The following is a 17,709-nucleotide window of genomic DNA, read 5'->3' as shown; positions in this document are numbered from 1 at the left end:
CCTTTTTTCCATTAAATTTCAAGTACTTTGTATAGCATTGCATAATGCATATGATAACTTCAGCTAATATAAAATACTCATTATCAAGACTAAAATGCATGTAAAATGGTAATTGCTTTGATATCAATACATTTTCAAATGAAAATAGAACACTAAAATCTCAATCTAAATTTAGAAAAAAATTGTTTCAAACCATAACATTTGTGAAGATTTAAAGTTGGATATGCATTTTTGTTGTAGCATGATTTCACTTTAAAAAAGAATTTTCTACAACTTTTCAATAAAAATTAGTAGTACTGAATGATGAATTTTGTAGCTGAGCCTTTATTGAACATTTTGTTTTGAGGGATTTTGTCAGTGATTCAAGGCTGATTTTTTTTAAAGTAATGTTTAGTTCAATAATAAGGTGAAACAGATGAGAGAAAAGGGTGGGGGTGGGGGTGTAATTCCATAACATCCAACATGGGTCAATACCAGAATTGCTTTCATTACATGAAACACTGGTTACCTAATAAGTTAATACAAGAATTGATCTAACTTTCCACCCATAGTATCAAAGAATCTTAAGGTAGAATGGTAAATGTCTATTATTCTAATCAACTCTAACAAGAATTGATAGAAATCATTTATATCACATGTTATTTTACAGTAACTTTTATCTTAAATGCCATCTTATTCTATTGGCTATATAATAGTCATAAAAATAGGTATTGATCTGGCTTCTAATAGGTCTAGTAACATTTTGTAGACAAGAAGCAAACAAGGGACTTAATCTATTCAGAGTTAACTTTATTTTTATGTCTGCTTAGCTTTGATACTGCTCAATGCTTGGATTTAGACATTAATACAGACTATGGCATTACTATGACCTTGACATAGAGTGAAGCAATTTTATTATTGTTCAAGACTACACATTTAACCTCTAAATTTTAATTTTTGTGTTGTAGGATTAAGTGGCGGATTTAGAAATTTTCATAAGGGGTGTCCCACTGATCTCTTAAGAGAGGGCATGCTCCAGTCATACTTCATTGATTCCCTATACATGTATAATCAACTTAATTTTTCCCATAAAAAGGGGGAAGGGTGGGGGGGGGGGGGGGGGGGGGGCTAAAAACCCCTCTAAATCTCATTGACATTTACCCTCCACCTCTGTTCTCATTCATATATGATGCCAAGTGCACACTGAGAAAGTTTTCCCAAAGCTCATGCCCTTCACATAGAAATAGGTACCTGAGTATGTTCCTTATAAATTTGATTGAAGATGATCAAGTGATAATATCAAATAGAATAAAGAGAGAAATAAAAGTAATATTTGGCATCAAAACAAAGAATTATGGAAATTAGGCGGTAAAGGAAATGATTAGATTGTCAAACAATAATGATATACTTTACTGATTCTTTACGATCAATCAATAAGTACTCCTGATTTACCGTGGAAAATACACGGCCCAGATCACAAAACAACTATAAATTACGTGTACATATTAACATTTTATATGCACATCTTAGATACCAGAATAAAGTGTCAAAACTAGTGTAATAAAAATGTCCACTTATAAACCACCTTGTTAGTTCATGCTGATCACCTTATATTCTACACTTATGGCGCTAAGTAATGCAGCTATCTTGTTTCTTGGAGTTCTCTGATTTCCTGAAGAATAAAATGGTATAAAATGTTAATTAAATGCGTCCTCTCAATGTAATATAACTTTAATCAAAGTTGTTTATGAGTTATTCGGATGATCAATCTTCTGGTCTTATTTTTTCATCTTTATTAAACAGAAATAAAATGATGCCTTTTAATATTATGTCTTCATCCAAATCATCATAAAATCGTGGTGCTCACTGAACCAACGTTAACTTTTAACAAACATCGTATCTTTGTTGTATCTTATCTACCCATGAAATGTTACATCTTAGTTCAGTAGTTTTGATTTAAAAAATATTAAAAATAGATCAAAGCTGTATCTATATCTGGATAAAATATATACACCATTTGTTTCAAAGAGGGAAATCTCTAAATTTCTTTTATGTTGATGTGTTGCGTCTCATAGGCGTATACCCTACATGTCCTTTTGTTATAAATTCTAAATACATGTAAACATATAACATAATGCAGGTTCTCAAACATCTAAATGTATTTTTTTTAATTTTTACATCAAGCATTGATTGTAAAGTTCTTTTTGTCATCAAACCCCAAAGGATCTGAAGCGCAACATAACCTAAAAAGAAAATTCTTTCCATCTTATTCTAATTTCGGACTTAGCATGCATCTATTAAAATCCCACTTTTCACAGTCCTAACAAGGCTTACCACAATAAACAGACATTTCTTTAAACATCAAAAACAAGTGCTTTTCATTGAGGTAAAATTTTCAAAATAGTGAAACATCATTGTAGTCATTGTTATAATTGGCGAGATAATTTATTTAACTAATCCATCTTCCGTCTAAATTCAGATTTCTATTGGTTAGAGTTGTCCAAGTTGTAAACGTTGAGTAATGGAGTAAGGAGTGTGTCTCAAAATCGGCAGGAGATACTTTATAATACCATCAATAACCCTCTACATGGGACAATGACTAGCCTAACAATTCTGATGTCGAGTGTTGTAAATACAAGGGACTAAACTTTATCAATATCTGTTTGTCATCAATACAGGGTTAAAACTATTTTAAACCTTAGGAAAAGTTTATAAGAAATACCAATCATAGGGATACATTCATATTCAGGGTTACACAACTGTTGAGTAAAACTGATAGAAATAAACAATGGGGTGCAATTGGCAATCATAATACCACATCTTCTTATTTTATATCAGTTATAATCCTTAAAAACTACTTTGAAGCATTAGTAGACTTTATATACTTTAATTTGTAGACCCAGCAATTGAGAGTTTAACATATCAAATTCATTTATGTACTGTTGCATACTGGATGTGAACTCTAGATGGCTTCTATTTTTAGTGTGACAGGGATGCTGTTTTATTGACTGGTACCCTTTATCCCCATTTATTCCAATTCAGTTCTCTAGCAAGCAGATGATGACAAATATTTAAGAAATCTAATTTTGTCCACAAATCTCAAGCATGGTAATGCACACTTAAATGTGACATCGGTGAAATAACCCATGAAAATATTCTTATTTCCTGCTGATTTCTAATCATTTATGATACTAACTCATTTTTTAACTACACATTCAAAAGAGACAAATTTTATTTCACTAGTAAATTTATTGTTATACTAAAACTCGAAGATTAAAAGTTAGTATTAAATATTGCTTTTATTTTCTACAATGAGATGAAGTTTTTATGATTTATCTGAAAACCTGTTAAGAATAAAGTCGTGCAGCTATTCTTAAACAGTCATACTGGAGGATAATAGATTCAATCTGCCTCAGTTTTGTAAAGATTGTAAAAATGGATAATAAAAAATGCTCATAAAATTGCCGTAAAAGGGAAACTTATTAGAACATTATTTTCCGAGATAATTTCCAAGGATGTCAAGCCAATCGCAACAAAGAGAATTCAAAACACGGAAAAAATCAAATGTTACACCGCTATTTTTACTTCATGGTCATCCAACTGTGCACGAAAATATACATAAAATGAAAATAAAATGTTGCGCTACTGTAAATAGGGATTAGCATATTAATCAGGTCCAACTTTGAAGTTAATAAGATTCCCATCGTATCTTTGTCAAACATGGGGTGTCAATACAAATTGTTCAACCGATCGGAGTATTCATATATTTATTTCTTACGGTAAGATGGTGAAGATGAATCATGATGAAGAATGAAGGGAAATCGGAAAGAAAAAAATGGGCTATTTTTTTCACACATATGTGCTCCAAAGTTTGTTATGCAAATTAAAGTACGCAGCCATAACGCATTTATACATAAATGATGAACTATGTATGATCAATTGGAATCAAAAGCTTCTCACCAATAAACTTCCTATCTGGTTTAAAATTTGATTTCCGTTGAGATAGTTGATTAATGTCACACGTTAGGAGGGTATATTTCATTGTAAAAAGGGATTTAATACACTGGTCATCTTCATATATTAAACATAAATCATATTTCATCATGGATTTTAATGAAATTTGGTATTGGGACACAGCTGGTTGAACCTAGAAGCAGAGTATATTACCCATTAGCAGAATTTATGGCATATTATCAAATGTAACCCCTATTTGTGGTTATTAGAATGAATATTTTCTTTATATATACATTTTTATAACTGCTATTGTGTGATTATAAATAATTCAACATTTTTAAGTTGTACAATACTTTTAGAATATTAAGTGTTATGTACTCCGAGTAACATAACTATTTTTGTTTGTTTAAAAAAATGATCTTGGTGGATATACCAAAAGAAAATACAGGAGGGAATTAGCATTAAAAAAAAATATCTTAAAAATTATAAAAATGAATAGGAAAATAGGATCTATAAAAGTAACCCAGGGATTGACATGATTCAACAGCATACAAATGTTCCAAAGAATGATTTCACTTTATAAATGAAAGGTCAAAAGTCAAGATCAACTTTAACAATATGCGACAAGTGAGACTAACATCCATGTCATTTGGTCTCTGTTGAATAGTTGTCTCACTGGCAATCATATCGCATGCTCTTATATTCAAAAGAACCAAAATGGTAAAAAAATACAAAAATCTACCTTTTTGACCTTGTGGTCAAATCTCAAGTTTAGAGATAATCTGCAATACAATAGTGTGTGACCAATTGTCTTGAGAAACCTTCCCATGATTCAAATGCCTATGTAAAATGACCAAGAAAAAAGATATAAGTGAGACAACACAATGTAAAAAAAATACATCATTTAACCTTGAGGCCAAAGGTCAAGGTTGTATAAAAGTGAAAGTCATAATTATACTCGTATCCTTTGTTAAAAAATATAAAATATAAAATACTCACAGCAAAATAGACCTCTTCTCTCTTCAATTCATCTGATGAAACTGAGACAAAATCTCTGGCAACTGTAAAAAATAATATTATCAAAATTTAATCTTGAACCTGTTACATCTAAGATCGGATGATAAAATCTGGGGCCATTAGGGAGATAACGGGAAGCCCTTATATATGACGGAACAATTGGCACTTGGGAAAACTGTGAAATAACATTGAATCATTTCTTTTTTTATGATATAAGTAAAACTAGATCACAAAAACATACCTTTTTAAAGTTCAATAATAGCCAATGATGGGTACAAATTATTTTAATGTTTCATTAATGTATTTAATTTAGTACTTGACAATATCATCATTGCTCGGTGGGTGTTGGTATTCTGGAAAATGTGGATATTCAAATATTGCTGAAGCTTTCTTCTCTAGTGGTTTAACAAAGTATTGGTATAAAAATAAGATGATGTGGTATTATTGCTGTTAATGAAACAACAATCTACCAATGTGTTTATGTTCCATGTTATCTATTGTAGCTAATTACTTATTCAACAGTTTGTCCTTTTTTTTCAACATGTATTTTTTTTCAATCTATATTGTCTTGTCATGACTATTACTATAAACCTGCTGTTGCACCATTGTACATTATAAGTAAGAATTTTTTAACCACTAACAAATACTACCATAATATAATATAAATGGTATACCAATTTTTTTATTTGAAAATTTCCAACTTTTAGCATGGTTTCTGTTGTTAAAGGCTTTTTTAAATTTTCAAAATCAAATTCATACAGAATCAGATCAAATACATCAAAGGTTGATATCTGAGACAATATGGAATATAAGATTGAATTCTTCAGAATGGGAATATCAGCTGAACGGCAATGAGAATTTATATTCTGGTTAATTAGTGTACAATCCATACAAAAGAATACATTGAAATAGAAATAAAAACATCTTTTAATCACAATTTTCAACTCCAATTCCAACAAATCAATAAAATTCCCCAGACAAACATTTAAGTTAAAACAAATAAAAATTCAAATGATCTTACAATCTAACATTAGGTGAGGTAAAAGGTACTAGAAAGTACAACACCATGTATTGTACATGTTATAATGCAGGTTTCTTGTCTGTGCATCTTAAACTATTTTGTTGTCAATACTTCACTTACATATAATGTCAAATATGTTTAATAAATAATTTTAGTTGTTAGTTGTCTGGAGATTTTAATGTATTGGTACAAACATGCACATAATGATTTGAAATACTTAATAACATACCAATTAGCATACATTAATTTTGATTTATAAATCAGACAGCAATTATTATAATGCAATCATTAAGTTCCCAGGCAGATTATGTGGCATTTATATGGATTAAACTGTTATGAAAATAATTTGACAATCATTTTAAAATAGATGAGTGCAAATTGTCCAGTGGCTAATATTTCAACCTTATTTACGAAAATAACATAATAATGTGTATGAATGTACATATATGCTTTGAATTTAAATTGACATGCTAAGCAGGATTTGTAGTGCAACAGTTCCCATAAAGCTGGACACAACTAGTATTATGATGCCCAGAAAACAAGTCTTTGCAATAACTATCAAATATTGTGTGCTTTAGCTTATAAACATCAAGTATTAATTTTAAAATTTTAAATTGGCTTGTGATTGATCAATTTCATTATCTTCCCTAATGAGGAGCACTGTTTTCCAATCATTTAAATATTGGACTTCCCTCTTATTTGTCATTTTGGCGACCACAAATTTCCTCTGCCTTAGTAAACCATAAGTTACGGAATGCCCCTAGAAATCCATCACTTCTCATCAGCTGTTGAAGCTATCAGAAGCTACCAAATCAACAGTGATTTAATCTGTAAATATTTTAAGATAAGTTCATTTTTTCTCCATCTTTATTGCATCACTTTCATAGCAGGTGAGCCTTTTATCTTCCTAACTTTCAAGACTTATCAGTACATCTATACTACAAGACTTCTCCATGCAGTAAATCTCTCAAGTGAAATATGATTGAAAAAGCAAAGATTTCTGATAGTTTTTATCTGTCAGGGAATGTTACAGAAGCTTATCTTCGTCTTATCAAATTTTATCTCATTAATTTATCACCCGACATAACTTTTCACTACTATGTTAAAAAGCACTAAATATCTTTTTAATCTGATAAAGAATATAAACTTTTTCTTGTATGACACCAGTGCAATGTTTGTTTTAATGAAATTATGTTATATTTGTTGGAGATTGAAGCACTGATTAGAAGTATGTAAGATTACAATTATTCCTCCCTATCCCCCCTCTCTCTTAAATCAGACTCAGGTTTTGAATTGGAACATTTTTTTTTCTGCCTAAGAAAAAACATCACCAATCTTCATCAACTGCTAAGACATAAATTAATCAGGGCTAAAAAAAAAATATTCTTATTTTTTAAGTATTTTTTTATGTTTCTTTTTTGTCTAACCAAACGTTTTTTTTTACAGCATCATACGTTTCAAAATACCTGTCTTAAATAAATGGAGATGTGGACATGTTGGGTACTCCCATAGGTAAAACAGCAACCCATTGACACAAATAAGAAAAGACATTTGAGGTCAAGTAGGTGGAGTTTATAAAGAATAATGTACAATGCATCACAGAATCTATTTCATATATTCAAATTCTGAAAGTTGTCATAAAACCACAAATGTATCTAATAAGTATAAACCAACATATGATATCATGTTCTTTACCTATTTTAGTTTTCATAAGTCAATATAATATAAAGAAACATCCGAAATTAATTCAGAGTGTGAAATGAAGGAGAAGAAAACAAAGCAATTTACATGATAAATTGATTTTAGAATGAAAGAAATCTGCCACCTGCCTTATGAAATTCAAATCTAGTCATACCATAACTTAAACATAAATTTCGCATGCAATTAACTCATGCCAAAATAAATCAAATTGACTTTCGACTAATTTGAAGCATTTCCACGGTTAGAGTGACTGACAAAGGCTAACACAAACTTCCCTCCTATGCCTCACTGACGGGAAATGAGGCATAAAATAGTTTCATAAACTTTTCTCATTTATGTGTTTTTGTTAGATTAAGAAGGAGAAAATTGGATTTTCTAGATGGCAGTATATGAGATACCCTCTAGCTAGGGTAATTGGACGTTTATTAAGTTGACAAGACACGCTTAAGATTCCTCATTGTTTTATAGCTGCAAGTCTTGTTTGTAGCAGAAAATGAACAATACTTTTCTATATGTCAGATAAAGATGATGGAAGTCTTCTAATTAAAACAGCTTAATGGAGTATTAAGTCAAACTGCTCTTGTCTCATAAAAGTAAGAAAAACCTCCTCAAAGTAACAGAACTCTATCTAAAAAAAAAAAAAAATCTAATTTTACAATTTATATTCCTCTACCTAACTTTTGTTCTATTTACAAAATAACTACCACAATCTTAGCAAATTATAGCACAAGCCAAGCATATGTTTACAGATATTCTTGTTTGACTCCTACAATTGTTATACATTGTCATTTTGGGGCTTTTTATAGCTGACTATGAGGTAAGGGCTTTGCTCATTGTTGAAGGCTGTATGGTGACCTATAGTTGTAAATTTTTGTGTCATTTTGGTCTCTTGTGGAGAGTTTTCTCATTGCCAATCATACCACATCTTCTTTTTTTATAATAACTTTTGAGAAAAAATATAGCTGTTAAAATCAAAACTGTTCAGGCAATTAAAGATTTACCCATGAAATGCTCAGTTTGAATCATCTAAGATTTTTTTTTAACTTTGTGTACAACATCAAATGGGATAATATAAGAACCAAATTTGTATGTTTTTTTTTATATTTTTTAATTCTGATTTTAAGATATTGGTGCTTTTCTAAATTTATGCCAATTAATTTATCACAAGTATTGAAAGCAGAAAGAACATACTGTAGAAACACGTCTCTAGTTCTCAAACAAGACAAAACAGACACAGAATCAGAACTCATCAAAAGTATAACCCATTCAATTGAATTACAGAAACATATCAATTACAAAGAATTTCTTATGTTTATTTTTCAATTACAATTCTAAGATTGTCCAATCTTAACACATTAACCGGATTAGTCAATAGATGTGAAAATCACACTTCTAAAGGACACGTTATCCTCGGGTACCTCTTTATAGGGGAGAAAAGTAAACAGGGTTGATTGAAGGGTCCCTCCCTATCTTATCACCCTTTAACTGATTACAGTTTTAAACTTTGGTCACTAGATTTTATCTTTTGTTTACATACTATGACAGGTAATAGATAATTGGTTTTCTATCAATAAACAAATATTTTGTTAGGTTATAGTGCACTTCAATGGGTTTCAAATTTAGATAACTCAATAGTAAACAAACATGGGCTCAGATCAGTTTCCTCATTTGAAGGATAATAGGTCTAAATTTTAATCCATAGTTTCTGGTCAAACATTTAATTCAATGGCATTAAGCTTTTCTTTTTTCTATTTCTTGGACAATTTTGTGGAAATTAATATGAATATATATATAAGGAGAAAAAGAGTGAAAAGTATGCGTAACTCATTGAACGATATTAATTGGTATTAATACTTCTGAGGATGCAAAGACATCCCAATAGTGTGACAGCATTTGATACATCCATAAAGCACAAGAAATAACGAAGGTGTGAAGACCTATCATAGTTTGTTAAGATTACAATGTCCCTCCATATTAGATAGCCGTAGGTTGTCATCTTAGTGGCCCTCTAATCATTGTATGGTAAATCAGGGATCAGTTATAATATCTTAAAATAAGTATGTTATTCTAATTAGTTTTGTCAACAAGTTCCCTGCAGATCTCAACAAGGTATTAGCGTATTCACACTGAGAATATAATCTTTTTTAATTAACAACTAATTAATATTCTTTGCACACCTTCCTTGATCTGGCCATATATATTCTGTATACTATTATCAGTACTTATACTGCCTATAACACACAAGAACCATACCAACAGTATAGTGATTCAATGTTGCTACTTATCTATTAAAACTGTCAGCCTGTCCATAAATATATACAGACCTGAATTATGGTAAGACTGGTTGATAGTATTGTAAGGTTGTGAGCTAAAATACTTTAAAACTTATAATATTTCCAAAATATAACAGCCGTTTTTTACTTTTTAAGTATTCTAGAATAAAGCAATTGAATTTACATGTAGTTTCTTACTTTAAGTTGATAAGCGAAATTGATTCAAAGAATAAATTACAAATTTATTATTAAAATCCCCCCTTTTATAAAGTTCTGAATCCATGAGGCAAATCATCCATGTAGCTTTGAATCAAATGGCTTTCAGTTTGGTCAATTTATTCTTTGGAGATGACTGCCTTTATGACACTCAGTGCCACAAATCAAAATTTAAATAATTTCTACTGCATATATTTACATTATTTATTGCTTCATAAATTGGATAGATACCCCAAAATGAAAACTATAAAATCCATTTTCAATAAAACATTCACAATAATATTTTTTTTCTCGAATTACAAAGTAAACACTCACGACTATCACTCTGTGGGCCAAGGCCTGACTGTCAAATAGTCCTATTCAATATATAAATGGAGATATTCCTAAATGCAATTTATTTTCAATATTTTACAGAATATAAGCCTCCACAAAATTTAACTGCACAATTAAACCCATTATGCAATTATTTGATCATTTCATTTTAATATCTCCCCAAATAATCAAAATCTAAAACGAGTGTCCTTGTAATCTTTGATTCGGTAAATGATATCATTTTAAATCTAACTGGGACTATAAATCACTGATTGTTCATTTAAATCAACTTTTTTTTCTCTTTCATATAAACAGACAAGACTACTTTTAAGCAATTATCTGTCTTTTAAAGTGAGTTTTCAAAAGTATCAAGATAAATTTTTGATGACACCATTCAAATGTATGTCTTCATTTTAAATTACACGTCCTTTTATGAGCCAGAAAAAATATTGACAAAAATAAAAAGCAAATAACCTTCAAATGCTTGTATCTATTCACGCTAACAATAAAATATGGCAAAGTTAGTTTAAAAGTTACAAATGTGAGTACTTTGTATGAATAAAAGGAAATATTACTATTAAAATTTTGTATTAATATGTAAATTTTTGTACACAGCAGAAAAGGCTTAATTAAACTATTTGCAGTCAGATGGAAATTTAATTTTCAAATACAAAAGCATTTGTCATCAAAGTGTAATGAAAATATTTAAGTGAGAGAAGATATCTTTTGTAATTATTAGCCATAATATATAAGTAATACAAAAAATAGATTATTTGCAACTTGCTTCCAATGGTGCAAGTCTTTATTCTGTATACAGTAGATTACTGGGATTAATTTTACTTGAAAGAAGACACAGACATGATTCTAAAACTTTTCAAATGGGTAGTAGGAGGCTCCAGGCTGATTTTTGTAATTTTTTGGTGAATAAAAAAAAAGGGTTCAACACCTAAACCAACTTCTAGGCTTGACAATAGGAAATAAAACTATATGGAGGGAAATTAATTTGATGCAAACCAGTAAATATATCCTCTTTTCCTTCTATTTCCATCAAATTTCAATTTCACCACATTCTTCTCCTTTTGTGAATTTCAAAGATTTGCTCTGAAAAAGAAGAATGCTAATTCAAATGATTAATATTCCATAAACTGATTCAGTAACTACCAATTCTCATATTTGTCAGCTGTTATTTCTGTATGTCCTTAAATAGAAAGTACTTTGGTGTTTATAATTTTATCAACATTACCATCTTAATTTATACTTTGAAATCTTTAAACTGTAGGAATCTTCATTTTTATGATTTGAAAATCCATAATTAGTCCACTTTGATTGCAATTCTAGATTTGATAACTTTTAAATAGGGATATCAGATTCTGAAAGGTTCGAGTCAGGTTTCACTTTATATTGGAGAAATGAAATACTTCGGGTAAAGATGTCTTTCAAAGATGGATATCGTTTACACGTCATATTTCAATAAAAGGAAGCCGTCTTGTAAATATAAAATAATTATATCCTTTACAGAAACAGAGAGATTACAAGCATTTATCTGAAGCCAAACGCACTGCAGCAGCCGTCGAGTAAACAAAGAAATTTATTATCGAACAAAGGACCTAATGTTGTCAACGTGGACAGAAACTGGTGTCCAGAACTAATCACTGAATTCTTGCTGATGGTAAAGTACCAGGTCAACAATGTCAACAATGTCAACCATTGAAAATATTACAACTGTCGTCTGCTTGAACTAATTGTATATACCACCATTTTTATGTCTATAATTTCACTGAACAAAATGAAAATCTTGGACCAAGATGACCAGTGAAGTGACCATTGTGACCTCATATTTTATTCTGACCAATTTAAATATTTCTTTGGGTTCATGATGAGGCTTTAATGGATGTTTTGAACTGCCATGCATCATACTTGAAAATCTAAAATAGAGATTTGTATTGTTTTCCAATGATAAATGGGTAATATTTTTTGCTCATAACATGAATTAATGGAATAACTTGTAGCTAGCTGTATGCTATTTTAATCAAATTCATATGAAGATGCATTAATCAGTTCCCCAAAAGTGCAGGGAAGTTAATTCAATAACCATTTCATTTTATATATGCGTTTTTAGTGCTAAAGTTTCCTGAAGGAACAATTGATTCACAAGTACTTTTCAAATATGTTGTTTGAAAAAAATGAGTTTCCACAAACCGAAACATTATCCCCAAACACAATGGTTTATCCTTTGCTAAAAATAACAGTTAATTTGGAGAAACTACTATGTAAAGCTTTGAATGAATCATGTTGGTGCTTGACACAAGACAGTATCACAACAGGTGTCCAGAGTGCTAATTTTGGACAATTTAGCCAATTTCTTAAACAATTTCTCACCTATGTTCTAAACATTTAATCTTAACAATGACCACACCACATCACAAGAATTTATCACATATCTTCAAATTAAATTGATTTCTATTTTTTCCTTGACCAATAGACTGGAATCTATAACCTTGTTAGTTAGATAATTGAATTTAGATGTCTTAGCTAATATAGGTTTTTACCCTTTTCAGATATATGGAACAGCTGACCATAAAAGTAACCAATCTGAATTTAGTGGGATAATGGTCTTAAAGTAATGGACAGCTTGTTATTAAAACAATGGATTTATTTTTATTGACTTCAGTTAATGCTTTATTTATTTTATGAGGATTATGGACTTAGCCAAAGGCAAGAAGAATGTCTTTGTTTGGGACGGAGGTCAATTTATTTTAAAAGATGGATATAATCTCAACTTTATCCACCTGTTTTTGTTTGACTGAAAGCTTGTTTTTAGAAACACAGACTTAGTTTACTGGATAAATGATTTGGTTTATGCTGCTTTTGAGTTTTAAGCCATTTCTCAAACCTATTGTCAGTTTCTATGTAACAATTTCCAGGAAGATTATTATCTTACAGATTCTTGTTAATTGGAAGAAGACATCTTTTCTTGTGCTGTTACTATTACTATAAAAAATAAGAAGATGTGGTATGATTACTTATGAGAATTCAACAGACACCACATGACACAGAAATTTACAACTATAGGTCACTGTATGGCCTTCAACAATAAGCATATGTAGCCCATACCACAGAGTCAGCTCTAAAAGGCCCCAAAATAATTCAAATGAGAAAACTTCTAACTAACTTATGTGTTCTCTATTTATTCTATAACTAAAATCTCTGTATTCTTAAATTGTCTTAAACATGCCATCTCCAAATTGATCTCTACTACAGAATCTTATAATTCTTCTGTTTGTAATTATATTAGGAAGGAACCTAAATGGCTATTTTTCATGACATCCTTTGTTTTTTAAAACAGTGAGTTTAAGGTGATTTAACACCCAACAAATAACCTGATGGATAAATATTTCAATCATTTAAATTAATTTGTAGAAAAATTCAAAGGTGACATGACTTCATTTGATAATGTCTTTTAATCTGACGCTGTTTAGTTAAGATTTAATTCAGGGTCTTAAATGCCAGAAGGAAAAAATATGAGACTTTCACACCTAAGTCAAGTTCCAATGTCTAAATTTCACACCGAAGGCATTAAAATAAATGTAATTTATTCTGTAATAATCGTCAACACACCTAATTACCTATCTGATATAATCCCAGATATCTTTAGCTATCATTAAGGGGATGAGACCTTATCATGGAAGAATGGGTTAAATAATTGTCAATACCCATAATAACAGAGTAACGTGACCGTATTTCCTCAAGGGTTTGTAACGCATACAGCTACTTACAATTTAAAATTTATTTAAATCACTACCGAAATTCTATTTAATGCAAAGATGAAAACCTCCTTGATAAATTAATCAGAAGAACGTCCTCAATAACTATAAAAGAAATTGTTTAAAAGCCTTCCAGCAGGGCTTACAAAAAGAAAGGAAGGCCATTATATTTTTTAGACAAATAATTTACCCAGAATGCCGCAGGGAGTTCCCATTCATCATATGATACTGATACCATAGATAGCTTTCTCATCAAAGAAAGGTTAAGTATACAATTATATATAAACTGTTCAAATTGTCAAAAAATTCAAGTCTAAAGTTTCATCTCTTAAAAAAACAGTATTTTCCTTTCCTCCTACTGACTTTAAATAGAACGCCAATTGTCCTCAAATGACAGGGAAATGATAAATCTAGAAAATATGTCACTAGAAATAAAGTTCTATTCAAAGACTTGTTACTTGTTAACAGTAAATATAGACTAGCTCACAGAAAACATGATAACTGGGTATTCTATCTACGTTTCTTAAATCTGCTTTTTTAAATTAAAAAGATAATAATTTTTGTGATATTCGAAAATCAGTGTTAAAAGAAAGCAAAATTTATAAATATTTCTTTTATGAAATTTGGCACTAAAAGAAAAAAAAAATCTTTATAGCACTGTTACTTAAAATATGCAGTTGATATTGTCCCATTGAGCTTCTTTTTTTTTATTTTGAACAACAAGGACAAATAATCAATTTGATGATAGAATGTAACTTTGTTTTTAAGGGTGGTGTCTATATATATCACATTAAAATTGCATTTGAATTGTTTGACCAATCTATCTTTGACAACAGATAATTTCTTTTATAGAAAAGTTTGCATAAGACTTTCCTTTTATGGAGTCTAAAACTTCAATAGGATAATATAAATTTACCATTGGAATTTCTAAATACAGAGGAAAATAAGACAAATAAACATGTATGAGTTAAATGGCATTAGGCATTTGAGCTTTTACCATTTTCTATTTTTTATCTCCTAGTCAATACATAGTCTCAATATAGCTTGCTGAGGTCAAAATCAAATAAAAGTTCTTATTTGTTATCATCAAAAAGTAATTTCTCACTTTCTTCAACACTTCAAACGGAGAAAATATTAAATCAAAGGTATTAAGTCAGGTAGAACCATCTCTAATAGGATCAGTTAATTAGACAAATTAAACGTGAAGTGGTGACACGATACCCATCTCAATGTCAATAAGATATGGATATAATATCATAAGAAAACTGGCCGTCTTTAAAAACCAATAAAACATCCGACCAACAATTACAATCGTAGGTCCCTTTGTTCCTAATCCCTGATTAAAGGATACACTACAGCAGTGTTAGTATGATTGCCTTAACACTGTCCAACCCATGACCTGGTCGGGAGCTCATTAAGTACATGACGGGTCATTTTTTGAATGACCAGAGGGCAGTACGATATCATGTTAAAGACAGATGGCTTGTGCCTAGTGTAATTATGGATATAAAATGCACTTAGATTCCGCTAGATTAGATTCAGACAGTTGTGGATTTGTTCAGAAGTGGGCGTATCAAATAATATATTACCATTTGTGTGCAGGCTTTAACTTGAAGGCGGCAATCCTTAGAGCAGACAAAAGTAAATCAAACACAGGATCATGAAATAAATCTGAAAGAGAGGTTGCAATTTTAAAGATTTAAATACAGAACTGTCACAATACAACTGAATTCTAAATTATATTGATTCAGGTTCATTTCACAGAAAAATTAAAGGTTTGGAGGTTATTTCTATGTTAACTCATAGTCTTCCTCAATAAAAGTTCAAAGTTATTTTTCTATCAGTATGTGTGTATTTGTTTCATTCAGTATGTGTGTAAAGGATTATCTTGCTTAAAAAATGCATTTCAAAATTAATGTTATTATGTACCTTGCAGATAATATTTGAATTGTTTTACACTACCGGTAGTAATTTTTAGGGCTTATTATAGCTTGCTGTTCAGTGTGAGCCAAGGCCTTGTTTTGAAGGTCCTACTTTGACCTATAATGGTTTACTTTTATTAATCGTCACTTGTATGGAGAGTTGTCTCATTGGCACCCATACCACAACTTCCTATATCTATTCATGAACTACAAAATATTTCAAGACAAACAATTGACTTTGGTCACTTCTGTTATACTTCATAGTGCTTTAAACTGTGGATACAAAAATTTTAAATATTGAAAGAAGGGTAAAAATCTTCATAAAACAAACAAAAAAATGCTTTTCATGATATGAGGTGAAATTTTTTTTTTTAACCTTTAGATTCTAAAACCAGCAAAATACACACAGGCACTTGTTTCGATCCATTGGAAGAACCACTATCAATGTATACTTAAATATCGTAAATATACGTTGATAGTGGTTCTTCCAATGGATAGAAACAAGTGCCTGTGAAAATACACAGGAAAATTGGAAAAGATGAGACAAAAAAAAAAGTAAAAGTCAAATACACATGATAACCATTCATTAAAATTTGAAAGGAAATTTTCTTTCAACCATATTTGAAAAATTGTTGCACCTATTGGACTGGAAATATCTTCAGGAAAAGTTTTTAGATAAAAAAAAAATTATCAGCTTTAAGGGTTTTAAAACAAAGTCTTAACTTAGTCTATGTGATTGTACAATTGAATTGTTAGAAAACAATATTGTCCACCTTGACAAAGTTTATGTCTTTCAATAAATACTTTGATCCATCATTTAGTGTTATCGTCTCATTATTAACTACATATTTTTAATGTCAATGAACATGTGACGATGTCCCCGCTGTTTATAATGCTTACAAATACCCGGAGATGAGCCATTATACAAATACGCAGAGGTGTCAAAGCTAACAAACATATATTTACCTGTACTTTAACCGAGTTATGATGGTGTTTTTACCTATAAAGTTTTTGAGGAGGAAAAAAAGCTTCCTAAGAACAACAGGAGGGGAAATTATCTTAAATGAAGATGTTTAGTAAATATGAAATATCTTAGTAACAGTTTAGCTATCTACAATAATCTGTACTTTATACTCGGTAAGGACCACTCTCAATGATAATTGTTGGTACATGTTATTTCTGATTAAATAGGTAATATTGTAACTTAACAGGGAAGTAGGAGACAGACTTATCTTGTCTATATAACAAACAAAGACCCCTTCATTCAATCTTTACTGCATAACAGGTAATAAAGTGGAGACAGGTGATCACTGGGAAGAGTGACATAGACTCTTGGTCTAAATACCAAATATAAACTCTTTCTATTTAGACCTCCACTTATTAAAGCTAATAAAGAGGAGATAGGTGATCACTGGGAAGAAGGACACAGACTCATGGTCTATTTTAAATAAGGGAACTTATGTGAACCTGATGTTCAATGGTTGGTGTTTGTTGTTGTGTTTCATAAGTGTATATATATGTATAAGATCATTGGTTTTACACTTGTTATT

At 30.2% G+C, this 17,709-nt stretch overlaps 1 protein-coding gene across 15 annotated transcripts in view; it reads right to left on the bottom strand.

Moving 5' to 3' along the window:
* Positions 1-17,709, bottom strand: part of LOC134722119 (cell adhesion molecule DSCAM-like) — a 112,827-nt gene that overhangs the window by 57,582 nt on the left and 37,536 nt on the right. For 13 of the 15 annotated variants that reach the window (XM_063585642.1, XM_063585651.1, XM_063585653.1 and 10 more), the window contains 3 exons: positions 15,827-15,908; positions 4,933-4,994; positions 1,587-1,651 (listed from right to left, as the gene is read on the bottom strand). The gene's annotated coding sequence lies outside the window, so the exon portion shown is untranslated. Of the gene's footprint in view, positions 1-1,564; positions 1,652-4,932; positions 4,995-15,826; positions 15,909-17,709 lie in introns of all 15 variants that reach the window. The other 2 variants (XM_063585643.1, XM_063585645.1) reach the window with 2 other exon arrangements.

The sequence above is a fragment of the Mytilus trossulus genome, chromosome 6 (genome assembly GCF_036588685.1).
Source record: "Mytilus trossulus isolate FHL-02 chromosome 6, PNRI_Mtr1.1.1.hap1, whole genome shotgun sequence".
Taxonomy (NCBI): Eukaryota; Metazoa; Mollusca; class Bivalvia; order Mytilida; family Mytilidae; genus Mytilus; species Mytilus trossulus.
This window is presented reverse-complemented; position numbering and strand designations above follow the sequence as displayed.